The following is a 15017-nucleotide window of genomic DNA, read 5'->3' as shown; positions in this document are numbered from 1 at the left end:
TCCATCCTGGAGCCAGCTGGCATTGGCTCTGTTGGACACAGGGGAAGCTTCCAGCAGCTTCTCACAGAAACCACCCCTGTAACCCCCCGCTGCTACCAAAACCCTGACACACAAAGTTAATACAATTAGAGACACGTCCATACTTTACAGGAAGCTGTTGACCTCTATATTTCAAGCTGTTTTGCTCTCTATTGGTAGCGGGAAGGAACAAACATAGCTAATTGATTTCAAAAAAAATCTTCCATTTCAGCTTTTCTGAAGGTTCAATCAGTTCACAGACATCTGTGGAATCATTTGTCCCAGAAGAATTTTCATGGAGTCTTGGAGCTACAGCCAGCAGTTTGGCACGACAAAATTTCATGTGAGTTTCCAGGCTGTTAGGCATATAGTCTGATCTTACAAACATCTGATCTTAGTACGATCTTACTGAATTAACCTAAGTGTCTCAAGTAACATCATAACCCTGCAACTGCCATTTGGAAAGATTGTGTCTTAATTTCAGAACATTTCTGGCAGATATTTTTCTTTCGTATTCTTTCCATAAAGCAAACAAATTAAAAATTATTTAAGTAGCTGCTTTATTGAAATCAGGATGAGCTACATGGATCTAATATTTCAGTTTTTCTAAATAACTTTTCCCACTTTAGTATCATAAAAATCAAAATATATTGTTATGTATTTGAACTTTTGACGAGATCTAACTGTCCTACTTGGTCTTTCTTTATAGCTACTAATACCCTTTCACGATTAGTTCCAACAGACATTCAGTTAAATTGCTGACATCAACTTTCTTGAATTTTTATGCTTGTTTTCCCAGGCCAAAGCAATTGATGTTTTGAAATATTATGAAGTTTGAGTCAATATGTTTTTACTGTTCATTAACATGTAGGTTTATACTTTCACATTTATAAGATCTGTTTCTACAAATTATATTTCTTTCTTCATTCTTTCTGTTTTCATTTCCTTAACAAAGCTGAAGCTGGACTGGATAATCAAAACATTCTGTCCATCATTCACCAAAAAACAACCAACCAAAAAAAATCCCAACCTGCCTTTGATTTAAATGTTTAGTTTGACTGAAAATTCTGTCAATAGCAGAAATATTATGAAATGAACTAAAGTATACATGCAAAATGGACAATATACATGCTTGAGCATTTAGTAGTAGCACACAGAACCTTTCTACTCCAGTGTTGGGGTTTAACCCCAGCCAGCAGCTAAGCCAGCTGCTCGCTCACTCCTCCCCATTCAGGTGGTGGGATAGGGAGAAGAATCAGAAAAAAAAGTAAAACTCATGGATTGAGATAAGAACAGTTTAATAATGGAAATAAAATAAAATATAATAATAGTAACAGTAATGAAAAAGAAGATAAAAAGAGAGAGAAATAAAACCCAAGAAAAACAAGTGATACATAATACAATTGCTCACCACCTGCTGACCCATGCCCAGCCAGTCCCCAAGCAATGATTCGCCCCTCCTGGCCAACTCCCCCCAGTTTATATCCCGAGCATGGTGTACTACGGTATGGAATATCCCTTTGGCTCGTTCGGGTCAGCTGTCCTGGCCGTGCTCCCTCCCGGCTTCTTGTGCACCTGGCAGAGCATGGGAAACTGAAAAGTCCTTGACTTAGGACAAGCACTACTTAGCAACAACTAAAACATCAGTGTGTTACCAACATTATTCTCATACTAAAGCCAAAACACAGCATTGTACCAGCTACTAGGAAGAAAATTAACTCTATCCCAGCTGAAACTGGGACATCCAGCTGCTGGTTTATTCCCAACCTAGACCTGTAGCAACCATAATTAAAATCTAGTGGAATTTTTTTTTATAATTCATTGTAATGGACATGGTTTACAAAGAGACAGAAAGGAAATAAAACCAAACGAGAACAAAAATAAAATAGCAGCAGAGCAGAATACTGTACATGTATTGAAAAATAAAAATATTATTTTTAATATTTGCACATCGCTCCTAACTATTTCTTTTTGCTACATCCACACATTGGGAAGCTGTTCAGTGAGACGTATCCATCCCCTGTTGTTCACTGGCACTTTGAATTAAAGCCCACTGACTGCATGACCAAATGTTACAATAGAATTTTATCAATGATTTCCATGGGACAAAAATTTCAACCTTAATTTTTTCAGAAGTTTTGGTAAAACCTCAAACAGCTCATAAGTTCCCCTATTTAAGTAAGGAATAAATGTATTGTCTGTAGCCGTTGAAAATAGTTTCATGAGCAAAGAAAGTTTTGTTTTCACTGACATGTTTAAAATAAATATGTTGGATCTTTCATTGGCTTTTCAAATTAAATCTTTTATCACAGCCATAGCGAAATGATTACAGAAGTACTTTATTTAATGACAGTGTTTTAGATAAATATGAGAAGTAAAAGTCACGTGAATATCTAAGGTAAAACAATCTGGAAAAAAAAAAAAAGTGGAAATAAAATTGAAAATGTAATTTCAATACAAAAAGAAGGTTATTTGTCAAAAGGAGTTAACCTGCTTTTATTAACTTCCAAAGCAAATCTCATTCATCACCTGATATCTGCTAGTAGGATTTCAGTACTTGTCGTATTAAGTGCCCTAAGCATTTTGCAGACTGGAATAGGTCTGTCTTTCCTGTTGAATTGGGCTGATTGAGGCTGTCGGCTTTGTTTATGTGATTGGCTGTGCAAAGTCCATGTGATGTAACACACTGGTAGAATCCTTCTTGAAGGGTTGCATCCAATGTTTGCTACTGCAATCAAAGCAGAATAAATACACATCCATTTCTTGGTGCAGGAAGCAATGCTGGCTTTTTTTTTAAAGTTCAGGCATGTGAGGTTCCCTCTGTATAGAAACCACAGTCACACTACAGGTTCTACTGGGGAGTGTGTCCTGGCTGATACTAATAAAATTGTTTTTAACCATGGATGCAGGCTTTGTTATTGCAAAGAAAAGAGGGTTAAAAATGTCAAGTGTGATACTGCAGTCACATTTAATTGTAGGACTAATTTATTTCATTTTATTCTGTTCTGATCAGGCTTAAAAATTTTTGGAGAAATGCCTCAGAGTTCTGTTTTCAGAAGCTTTTATTTACTATTCAGGAAGTTGCTCAATGCCACTGCCAGGTTGTGGGTAGAGCTGTACCTTGCTGATATTTCATCTTGGTAATGACAGCTTCCTCCAAAAAAATGAAAACCTAAAGAAGTGTGAATTTGTGGAATCTGTAAGTGATTCTTCCACAGTGTCTGGCCCAGTAGAAGAATCCTCTTTTGCTTCCACAACTGATGTAAAAATTAGCAGATTTATAATGTCTCTGCTTAGAATACAATGTAATGGCACATTTTGTTTCACCCTGAGAACACAACTGACTTACTTACAGAGATCAGGGAATTACACTGTGGGGTATGTAAACCCTCTGCAGTGACAAACTCCTTACCTTGCTCAGGCATTACAGCCACATTGGAACATCTTAAGAAGAGTAACAGCTAGCACTGAGTTTACTGGGACTTGTTTAAATTTATCTTTTGTCATGACCAGCTCTTTTTTTCCTTCACAGAATATCTGCTGTATGTTAAGTATGTACACAAAATATTGAGAATAATACATGGCTTCTTCCCAGGCAAGGCCAAAATTGTAATGCAGAAGTGTAAATGAGGCCCATAAAAGAGCTGTCACAGAAGTACAAACAATGCATCCAAACAAAAGAGGTGTTCTACTCCAGGATAATAAAGAATCCTCTTGAAATTCCGTACTGCAAATAAGAGGATAATGTAAGAGTAATCCCAGTGTTCAGCTTCCTGATGTTAACTTTGAAAGTAATAAGCATAAATAATCAAATATACAAGTATATTCTCCCCAAAAACCTTTTTGTTTGGGGATTTTTTTCCTATCTGAAAAGAAAATTCAAATATTCAGATATTCAAATTCAGTCTACTTCTGTTCATCTATTTACTTTTATTATGAGGGATGCTTAATGTTTGACTGTCTTTTGAATCTGTATTTTCAAATCTTCAACTAGATGACACAGCTAAAATCTTAGTGGTTTTCTAACAGCATCATAGCAAGAGTCAAGTAATTGTGGGGTCAATCCTTAGTCGCCATTTTTTGCCTCAGTTCCACATCAGTTATATAAAACACTTTTTTTTTTTCTTTTTATCCTATCATTTGGGTTTTGGTTTGTTTGGGTTTTTTTAACTTATAATGGAAGATATTACTGGAAAACTAGTATCTTACTATGTTTCTCTAAAATGGCTTTCAGCTTTATTTGGGAGTCCAACATAAACCTTTGTGATACAGACACACTTCAATGAGTGGCTAATGATGGGCTGTAACAGGAAAGTCTGATATTTATGATGACTGTAGGCAGAGATGAACATTCTTCTCAAAACAATTAATTCTGAACCACATGTGGAATCAGTTGCTAAGCCCAGTCAAGCATTCAATGGACATTCTTACCCTCTTTTTTCATTGATGAGGATGTAAGCAGACTAATATAGACATCAGAATATCTTCCTAGCTCAGAAATTGCTGAGTCATATTGGCAGAGACACAGTAAAGAAAGCCAACAGCGTAGGCGCTATCTCTCCCTAACTGTGGGGACTTCCATGGCCAGCAGTGTCAGGTATCTCCCCTCAGTGGAAATAAATTTGTTTAAATTATATGTATATACAGTTAAAAGAATGTAAAATAAATTGCATCTGGCTTAGAAAACTGTCATCCAAGCTTCAGCTTTAAATGATCTAAATCAGCTCTGTCCATCCCCACTGTTGTGGCTTCTGCTAACAGACATTTAAATACAGTATTTCTGATAAAGTCATAATACTGTGAAGACATGTGGGAATATTCTAGTTATGTATCTGTGAAGGATATTTTGTGAGAACCTCCATCAATGGAGTTTTGTTCTTAAGCCTCAGGACTGGAGGAAACAGACAGTAATAAAAATGCAACCTTCCCCATTAGCATTGCCTGGTACACAAGACATATTGCTAGCTGTGCAAATTAGCAGTTTGCAACACTTTCATATCTACTGAGACAGCCCCTGAAATGTTCCTTATATGACCACAGTGTGGACATACAACTCTTTGCCTGTGTCTCAAAAGCTGTATGCTTTTGAATTCAGAGGCATGAAGGGCAACAGCAGTGACTGCCCTCCTGTTCCTCCTCTTCCTCCTCTCCCTCCCTTTTTCATTGCATAACAGTTATGTATGGGAATGGGGGGAAGGACAGAAAGGAGACAATTTTTTGGCCATGTTCCATTACTGTGCTTGAGTTGTCACCACGAGTCTGTAGAGGAGAAATAAACTGTGTCCTTTCTGCAGCTACAGTAAATTCATAGCCCTTGGGAACCTCTTGGCATTGGCCCCTGCACATGGCTGAGTCAAAAATTTCAACCTCCCCTTAAAGAACCAGCAAACAAAGACATATTTTTACACAATTACTAAAAACAAAGCAACTGTCCCTACCAGGAATTCTATGTTTTAGGACTCATTGAAAAGCAAGAACATTACCATCTGTGTATATGTCTGGAAATAAGTACTGTCTTGAAAGACAGCAATAAAATTTGATATTGCTGAGTTTTGAGAGGGCTGAGATTCTGTTCTTCTCCCTGCAAGGGCCTTTCCCATTACAAACCTGTTAGAAATTCTAGGACAGTTAAAAACTTGGAAAATGTAAAGTTCTGAAAAACCAAGGAAATGAGAGGTCACTTAGTGATAATGTAAATAATGTAGCTACCGATATATTTCATTAGCTGAAGTATTTCAAAATTTCAGCTATTTTCAGTAACTATATATATCACATGTATAGCTTAATTGAAGATTAGGACATATATAAAATAAAAGATAAGAGATTTTGGAGAATATGGGTATATTTGGCAGCATCTTTACTGTAACAGGAACAGTAACATTAAGAAGTGAAGCAGCAGGGTTCCCTAAGGCACACTGCTGTGCTCAAATACTAGAAATTGTTTAGCACTGATACATATCTTAAGTATCAGCAAGAAAGCACCTCAGCCAACCTTCTGCTTTTTACTGTGTATTTTGTAATAGAACATAAGATACTCTGCAGGGTTTAGAATGATAGTTTTCATAGTTTTCTCCAGTAGCTTTCAAAGTAGTACACAAAAAAGGAGGCAGCATTATTTTCTTCCTTTTCAGATGGGAAAATGGAGAAATGAAATGTCTAATACCTTGCTGCGTGTGAAGAGTTAAGATTTCACCTCAACATTTTATGTATATATTAATCAATGAAGACCTATGTGCAACTTCAGACACAGTGAGACCCAACCTCCATTTCCTTTCTGGATTTAAAACAGGAGAATATTTTATGAAGTTCTTTGGTAAATATTAGTTTAAACTTCCTACTTACTCTCAGACTTTTGTTCTCATCCGAGTTGTGTTTGAAAGGAAAAACAAAATATGGAAATGAATTGATCTGGTATTTGACAAGAAGCTGAAAATGTGAAGTAGGATAACAATTGATGAGAAACCTGAAAGATGAAGGCTGAGTAATTTTGATTTAGAACCTGGGGTTCCCGTATTATCAGAATAATTGTCTTGTTACCATATCATCAAACAGGATCATACATTCTGCTTTGCTTCAGTGAGGACTTCTGAAATACGATGGTTATCTTAAATACTTGTAGAAAGTTTGTTGAAATTGCTTAAATGCTTGAAAAATTCTGTACATAAAATCCGCAGGTATACTTTTAATGGCTGATTCTGACCACTTTAGCCAACAGAATCTGTGAGTAGAAAGGATGCTACGGACAGTGAATGTACTGCTACCCAGTTTGCTGTTAAAGGTAAGTACATTTTGAAATATGCTCTTCCTTTAAAGCTTAAATGGGGGAGAAAGTAGAAAGGCTGAAAATGATATGAACATATGTTTTACCTCTCTTTTGGTCCCATGCATTTTTTTCTATTACCATTGAAAGTTTGCCCCAAGGAATAATACAATATAGAAAACCACATACTTCTAGTAAAATAGGATTTTTTGAAGTTTCCGAGATCAAGTCTTTGTTGTTTAGCCATGATAGTAGTAACCTTCGTTCTCCCTGAAATGATCAAGTATTTATTTAATAATTATTTTCAGGTATTTGTTTGACAGTTCTTTTTTTTTCTATCCTTTTCCTCTCCATCCTCCTAGTAATGCCACCATAAAACTTACAATACAATTATATACAAAGTGTAGGTTTTTAATTCTTTCATTCTTTATGTTGGAGTTTTTTTGGTGGTGGTGGTGGGTTTTTTGTTGGTTGTTTCTGTTTCTTTGGTTTTTTTTTGTTTTGTTTTGGGGTTTTTTTGGTGTGGTTTTTTTTGTTTGGTTTTGGGTTTTTTTTTAATGAAAAGGTCTGCCTTCTTTTTATTTCTTGAAAGGAATTTCTTCACAAAGATGTTCCCAGTTATTTCTTCCTATAGCCAGGTGTAAATGAACAATTTATACAATATTAAAACAAAACTTTCTTAAATTTTTGTAAGAGAGAGTAAAATTTATTTAATTTTAAATTAATTTAACTTATAATAACTCCACAGCTGAATCCATCAAATGCCAACCATTTATTGCCTGCTTTTCATGCATTTTCTCTTAGATTTTGTTAACTGCATTAGATCAGGGAGTTACTTTTATTGCAGAACATCATAAGAACATAGCTAGAGACTGATTAGTTAGTATGTAAAGACTAGATTTCTAATGCATGGTTAGATGAAAATGTGGCTCAAGTCTCACTGGTATTGGAATCAAACAGGAAGGCACAAAAAATTGCAGTATACAGGAGGGTTGTGCTTCCTCTTCCAAAAAAAGTCCTCATTTGGAACAAACTGGAACAGTTTATTCTTAGCTCAGAAAGTGAAAAAAAAGTATTCGGTAAGGTAACAGTGTATGCATAGATAAGTTGATACACATCCTTATGGGTGAGGAAATCCAGAATTTTCCTGATAGTGGAATTGGAGGGATTACTATATTAATACTACTGACACCACTGTTTTTACTTTTGTTTTAACTTTGAAATATGTCCTATTATATTAAATGAAATATCTGTTTTACCTCTTAAATCACTCCAGTGAATAAAGCCAAATACCTTAGTACTAGAGAGTACTTTAAGTGATTATGTATTTGTTCTTCAACAAACTATGTAGCAACTGGGATTATGTTTACTGTGTTGTAGAAAGAGAACTTTTCTCAAAGTCAGTGTTAAAGTCCAATTTTTAGGATCTGCCATTAGTAAATTCATTATGTGAAAAAAATTCTACTGGGTGATCTTGGAGAAAATGAGAGATCTTTTTTTAAAACCTCTATGACATTAAGAGTCGGATTAAAATAGGCTTTATATCACTGACATTCCAGTATTCCATCTAAATCCTTACCTCATCAGAACCAGTAGATTAAAATGAAATTATTTATTATAAACAGCAACATTTCTACAGTATAAAATCTTGAAACTTGACAGAAGTGCATGTGAGAGTGAAGAAAGTATTTGTGAATGCACACCTGCATCTTTCATTTGTTTTTGTCACAGTCAATAATTCTCTCAAAGTGGTGACGTGGTTTTGGTAATTAATCATAAATACCATTAATTAAAAAACACCAAAAACATAGGCTAAAATTTGTTTATTTAGAAATTGTTATGATTAACAATGTATTCAGAGCAATAAGGGCATGTTTCTAAACAAATCACCAATTAACCTGCAATAAACTGTGTTCCCACAGCACAAAGCACAGTCTTACCACATCTTTTATTCTTATATTTATATTGCAGCAGGAGAAGAATCCAAGAGTTCAGGTGCTCTCATCCCTAAGAACTAACTATTGATCAGACAAACTTCCTCTGCAAACCATGTAATACCACATAAAGGTCACCATGGACAGCACAAATTGCTTTTATTGAACAGTATAGTGAAGAGGCGTTTAGGACAAAAAAGCACCTTTATGTTATTTTGGCAGTCAGTTGATTGTTTGTGACTGTGTAGTTCATGGTTCTGAAGTCTGAAATCGTAACACTCCGGCTTGCCTGAATACTTAAGACTATTTACTTTGGGAGTTCAGTATGTCCCAAATGAATCAGGCTGAACAATCTGTTTACATAGAACAATCAAGGATGAAAAGACTAATGAAATGCATCTGCAACATATTTTCTGAACACCCACAGAGGTGAAGGGAGTGACTCTTTAGAAGACAAACATACGTTTGACTATGTCAGATACTTTAATTCACATTTTGTTTTTTGATTGTTAATAACTGGTATATCCTGCTTCAAAAGAAGTGATTTAACTGTAACAGTATTTATAGTCATAGATGAGTGTACCATAAAACCCAAAACCCAAACCAAATAGACATAAAATACCCAACCATATTGGATTAATTAGGAAAATGAATAGTTTTGATCCTTCTGAAACTAATTTAAATTTCATTCCATTTTTTCTTCTGGTAGAAAAGATATTCAATGAAATTGAAATTGTTCCCATACAATACTCAGATTGTACTGAAAAGATAACATGGTATTGAAAAACTCCCAACGGTATTCACCAAATCTGAAAAGGGAAAAATGTGCGGTTTGTAAGAGAGCTAACGTTTAATGCCATGTTCACCATTGCTACTGTGACTGCTCCATCAGTCTGAAACAGCTATTAATGAGCCTGTGAATCTTGCTGTATGGGGGAAGTCAGTGCCATGTTCTTCTAGCCCAATTTCATTACTTTGATAACTGGGAGAGGATAAGTCATCCAAGGAGATTCCTGGGGGGCAATTCACTGCCTGAAGATCAGCATGGATGCATTCAAGCATACTGGAGACAGGACTCAAATGTAAATGACCCTGACAAATCTATTCAAAAGAAATAGAAAAAAAAGAGCACCATTCACTAAAGAGATGTAGAAGGTTTTTCCTTCTAATAGGCATAATCAGGTGAAGAAATATTGGATGGGGAACAAACAGCTTTGCAAGAATGTTGTCAGGCATTTGGACAGATTCTGCAGGAAAGCAGTGACAGTGGTCAGAAATCAAGAAAACATAATATATGGGAAAAGGTTAAGAGTTTGATTTATATAAAAGGCAATGAAGACTATTTTGTAATGCCCTTCAGACAAGTATAAGCCCACTGCAAAGAAGAAACAAATAACATGTTTTCTATCTCCCTACAGAATGGGACAGAAAGCTTTAGTTGCAGCAGTAAGAATTCAGATTAAGGTAAAGTTTTCAACTGTAAAAATTATTAAGCATCAGCCTAAGATTATAGAACATCCAGCTTCAGAAATTGTTAAGGATAGGCTAGTACAGTATCAGGAATGGCCAGTGGTACCATTGATGTGTTCCTGGCCAGGTTAGTTGAATTTTTCAAGTTCTTCAGTCTTCTGTGCTTTCCTCATGACTCATTTCTGTTTGTCCTACCGTTTCAAGGTTCTATCTAAGCAGTGTCGAGTCCCAATATTCATTACTGCAGAATATAATTTGAGACAGTAATTAAAGTTTTCTTTACAGAAGTTGAGGCAGCTCTGAGTTCCTCTGTGGCGATGGCCATTGCTATAACTAAAATAGCAGGGGTTATCAGTTTTAAACTTTCTAAACCTAAGTGGATCACCACCTGGGATCTAGAAGATACTTGTCTAACAATATCAAATGGCACATTATGTTCATTATGGGGATTTTATCCCTTTCTCTTGTGGCACTGGTTGCTCTGGCAACAGGATGCTAAATTAAGTAGTATCAGGGTATTCTGTTCTTGTGTCACACTTTCTGTGCTGCTAAATGATGCACAGAGAGACTCTGGAAGGTGAAAATATATATCCTTCAGAGAGGAAATGTCTATGTTTTTTCAAGTTGTGGAAGCATAACATTAAATACTTGAAGAGTATAGAATCCCCTGTATCATATTCAGCATTTACGCATCCTTAAGAGCATGAAAAAGCTAAAGTACTGTGCAAGTCAGAGCCTGTCTAGACAGCAAAGATAGTATAGGCGATCTATTGCCAGTGATGGCTACTGTGGCTTATCCCAAGAATGGGGATAGAGAAGATGTGTAGAAATCCCTTCCAAGAAAGAAAATGAAGCAAAGCCCAGACCCTTGAAGGTAAGAGGGAGCTGCAGAGATATGAAAATGGCTGAGTGGCTGGTTAGGGAATAAAACAGTCCCAAATCACTCCGCTGGAAATCAGCTGACAAACCTTGCTAAGTAATTCTGTCATTCAATAACAAAAGCAGCAAGTGAAGTGTGATTTTCAAGCTCTGCTTTGCTGTCTAGCATATACAGATATGAAACATGGAGACACATAAAGATGTACATTGCATTTTAACAGCTAATTGAAACTATTTACGATCCAAGTACAGACCTTTGCCTCAAATACAAACTGAACTGGTTGTTCTCCTGTTGTTTTTAAGACTTGCACCTATAGATGGTAAACTTGAATAAGGAGTTTATTTTCATATTTACTCTCAGTCATAGCTCTCCAATGGTCAGCAGTATTAGCATTTTGAAGGAATTTAAGTTTAACTCATACCCCAGTAATCAAACAACACAGATGGAAATCTGTATGCTCTGACCTACCTTCAGATAGAGTAGAATACTCTGTTTTCATTCACATTGCTGAAGACATTTTATTTTGGGTAAATATTTTTCCAAATTAGAAGAAAATCAGGCCTGGTGTTAATACTTTTCACTTCCCCCCCCCCCCCCCCCCCCCGACAGATCTAATAAAAGCAAAAAAAAACCATCAAAAGATAAAAAAATCTCCAAAGTCCAGAGTTCTCCCTCCTGTGATGATCACCAAAATGGCAAAAATTAATGAAATCTTTTTATGTTTGTGAATATTCCTATTCTAAACTTTCTAAAACAGCCAAAATTTGAAAAAGAAGTGTCAAACAAAAGTACATATCAAAGCTTCTAATTAATATCACCTGCAACCTGAAATAAAATTTTAAAAAATTGTAGCCATCCAACAAAACCAGGTTCTTTTTCACCCAAGGTTTTCCTTTAAGAAACAGTTATAGGATAATTAGTGATATAATTAATTAGATTTTAAATCATTCAGTTAGTGAAAAATAAACCTAAGGTCCTTGATAGGATTTCAGTTTTGGTATTGATTTCCCTATTTTTAGCTGCAGAAAATCAGCTACTCTGATTCATTATGGTATGACTGCAAAGTTTAAACTTCTGAACAAATGTGAAGAAAATCACTATTTGTAACACAACATTGTCTAAAGATCCAAAGGAATAATTTCTGTTACCAAAAGTCTGGAAGAAACACTACTTCAGGAAAGACTGAAAGAGTTACTTGAGCGGAGAGTTTATTAAGGAACACAAATCATGAACATTTTCACATATTTTTTGCCCACTGTTTCCACATGCAAATTCTTCACCTGCAATTCAGAGTAAATAACAAGGACAAATTTTCTGATAGTGGGAGTATTAAATAAATGCTTGCAGAAAAAGTTGGCAGCTTCATTGTTTAGAAACTTTCAGCACTAAAATAAATTGTAGCAGCAGCCCAGTGCTGGCCTCAAAGACCTTATTTTATTCTCCTTTGTACAAAGCCACCTTCTGTGCTTGCTGTGCCTGAATCCTCCTTCTAGGTAGAACAGAGCAGAGAAAGAAAAAAATCTATTTTGAAACAGCTTTTGATATTTCAAAATTTGCTTTTATTTTTTATTCAAACAAATGTCATGTCTATCATTCACTTGTAAAAAAAAGAAGTGTGTCAGGTGGCAGTTCATGTAGTTTCATTACCAAAGGATACTAATCTAGGAAATAGAAATGTATTGTGGGATTCAAGTTTGTCTAAGTTCAAGGATGTGTTTCATCTCCAAATTAAGATATGTGGGATTCAATGTAGATGCCCACACATGGATGTGTAGTGCCATTTGAATTTGCTGCTGCTGCTGCTGACTTCCAGCTATTGTTCCAGAATGATGCAGGACTCCCCTTGATCTTTTGTCACTTCTTCCAATTATGTGCAGATTTTTGGATACGGATGCTTTGATGCAGTTCAAACATATTATGCATGTATGTGGTGGCAATTAATCAAATCCATAGAGGGATTCATTTTGAAGTTAGGATACTTAAATTTAGGTGTTTGTATGTGAACCAGGTATGCAAGCTCACACTGTGGTTCACGGGGTGCAAGTCAATACAGCCAGGGATGTGCAGAACACTCTTCAACTCACTCCAAAGTAGCCTGTGCTGTACTGAGCCTCTGGTCTTTACAGACTACTGGTTGCCTTTGACCAGCTATCTAAATGCACATATTAATCAGAAGAGATCAGGTCAATACCGTCAATGGAGTCAAGAGCGGATTTCATCTTATCCTAATAGCAGGTGGCTATAAACTTTAAACTCCACTACCTCTACCGACTTCCACTCACTAAAATGGAAATCCACAATCCTATGTCAGAAGTAGATGGCTAAACCTCTAGACATCAAATGTCAATGGAAGGAATCCCACCTCTATCTACTTATAAGTTTTGAATCAGGACAGCATTTCCATTCATATCAGTCTCTACAGAAACACTTGAATGCAGGTTTCTTCATGTTGCAGACCAGCTGGTACAGCTGTGAAAGTCTCCACTGACATATAGTAGCCTTTCTTCAGGCAAGTTTGAAACACTTGATTCTTAGTCAAGGCCTTTGTGTTTGTAGAGCCAAAGCATAGCTTTTTTTTTCAATGAAAGTAACTTTTGGTGTAAATCTTTTACTTAGGCCTATTAATGTTATCCTTATGTTCACATGTCCAGGTAGGCTTCTTACAGAAGGTGTCTAATAAGTTTTCTTCCTTAATATTCTAACAAAAATGTAGAAGTTCTGAGATTCACAGTTTAAAAGATTTTCCCTGCAGAGATCAAGCCTAAAACCATTGAAGTTTCCAAGACTTCTAGTTGATTAAAATAGACTTTAGGCAAGAGTTTGAACTTTGGATAATATTGATGACTACTTCATTTCAATTTAAGAAAGAATAATTACTTCTTTTAATTAAAAAGAAGAGTTTTCCTATATAAAATATTGTATTAAGAGCCACAAACCCAGCCTTTTCCCCAAATCAATGGACATATACTTCTATGGTCTTCTGTCATTACCCTTCCAATGTTTTTTATCATTTCCCTGTTATAGTCCAATATCTACATTGACAGTAAAGGCTAGATATGTAAGGCATCTAATTACTCAGTTTTAACAATGGATATATCTTATATGAACAACATTCTTGTTACTAGAATGGAACAAACATATATATAGCTGTGCATGCATATGTATAAGTAAGCAGAATGATAGAAAAGCTTTTAAACACATTTCTCATTTAAAGAATAATAATAAAATCTTCTTGAAATATAATAATTTGGAGGAAGATTTCAAGAAAAAAAACCCATGACTTCTGGATGCTAGTGACCATTTTCATAACATGAAATTTCACTATATGAATTATAATTGGAGCTGAAACCTTATATGGCCTGAGTACCTTTTAAAATATTCTACTGATATAATTAATTTTAAGTAGATACAATGGGTATATAATTGCGTTACAGAAGTTTGTATTTTTAGATGCATAAAAGATGAGTATTGGCAATACAATAAAGACCTGGGAAACAGTATGCATGTTTTAGATTGCAAACCAGTGCATGGTTTCACGGAAAAACATATGCAAAACCATGGTGGAAATATTACAAACAAATGTCCCTTGAATCCTGTTTTGCATACAGTGGGTCTTTAAAAGGAAATGTGTCTGGGGAAAGCTGCCTCTGAGCTACTGAAATTGGCTCTGAGAAGGCAACATATCACAATGAATAGGACAAAAGTGTTATTTTGTTATTACTCAACAGAAAGTTTTCATGATTTTCTTACATCCTGAAAGTGAACCACAGAACAGAGACCTGGAGGATAAATTATTTCTCTACATGACACTCTAGCTAAGAATTATGAAGACTTCGTTACCTGCCTCTCTACTGAAAACTATTTGACTCTTAGTTTTACTAGAGCTTCAGTTCTTTGTCATAACACCATGCAAAATTAACAATTTTCAATAATTGTATCTTATGGTATTAAATGT

The sequence above is a fragment of the Accipiter gentilis genome, chromosome 25 (assembly GCF_929443795.1).
Source record: "Accipiter gentilis chromosome 25, bAccGen1.1, whole genome shotgun sequence".
Lineage (NCBI taxonomy): Eukaryota > Metazoa > Chordata > Aves > Accipitriformes > Accipitridae > Astur > Astur gentilis.
Note: the sequence above shows the minus strand (reverse complement) of the source record.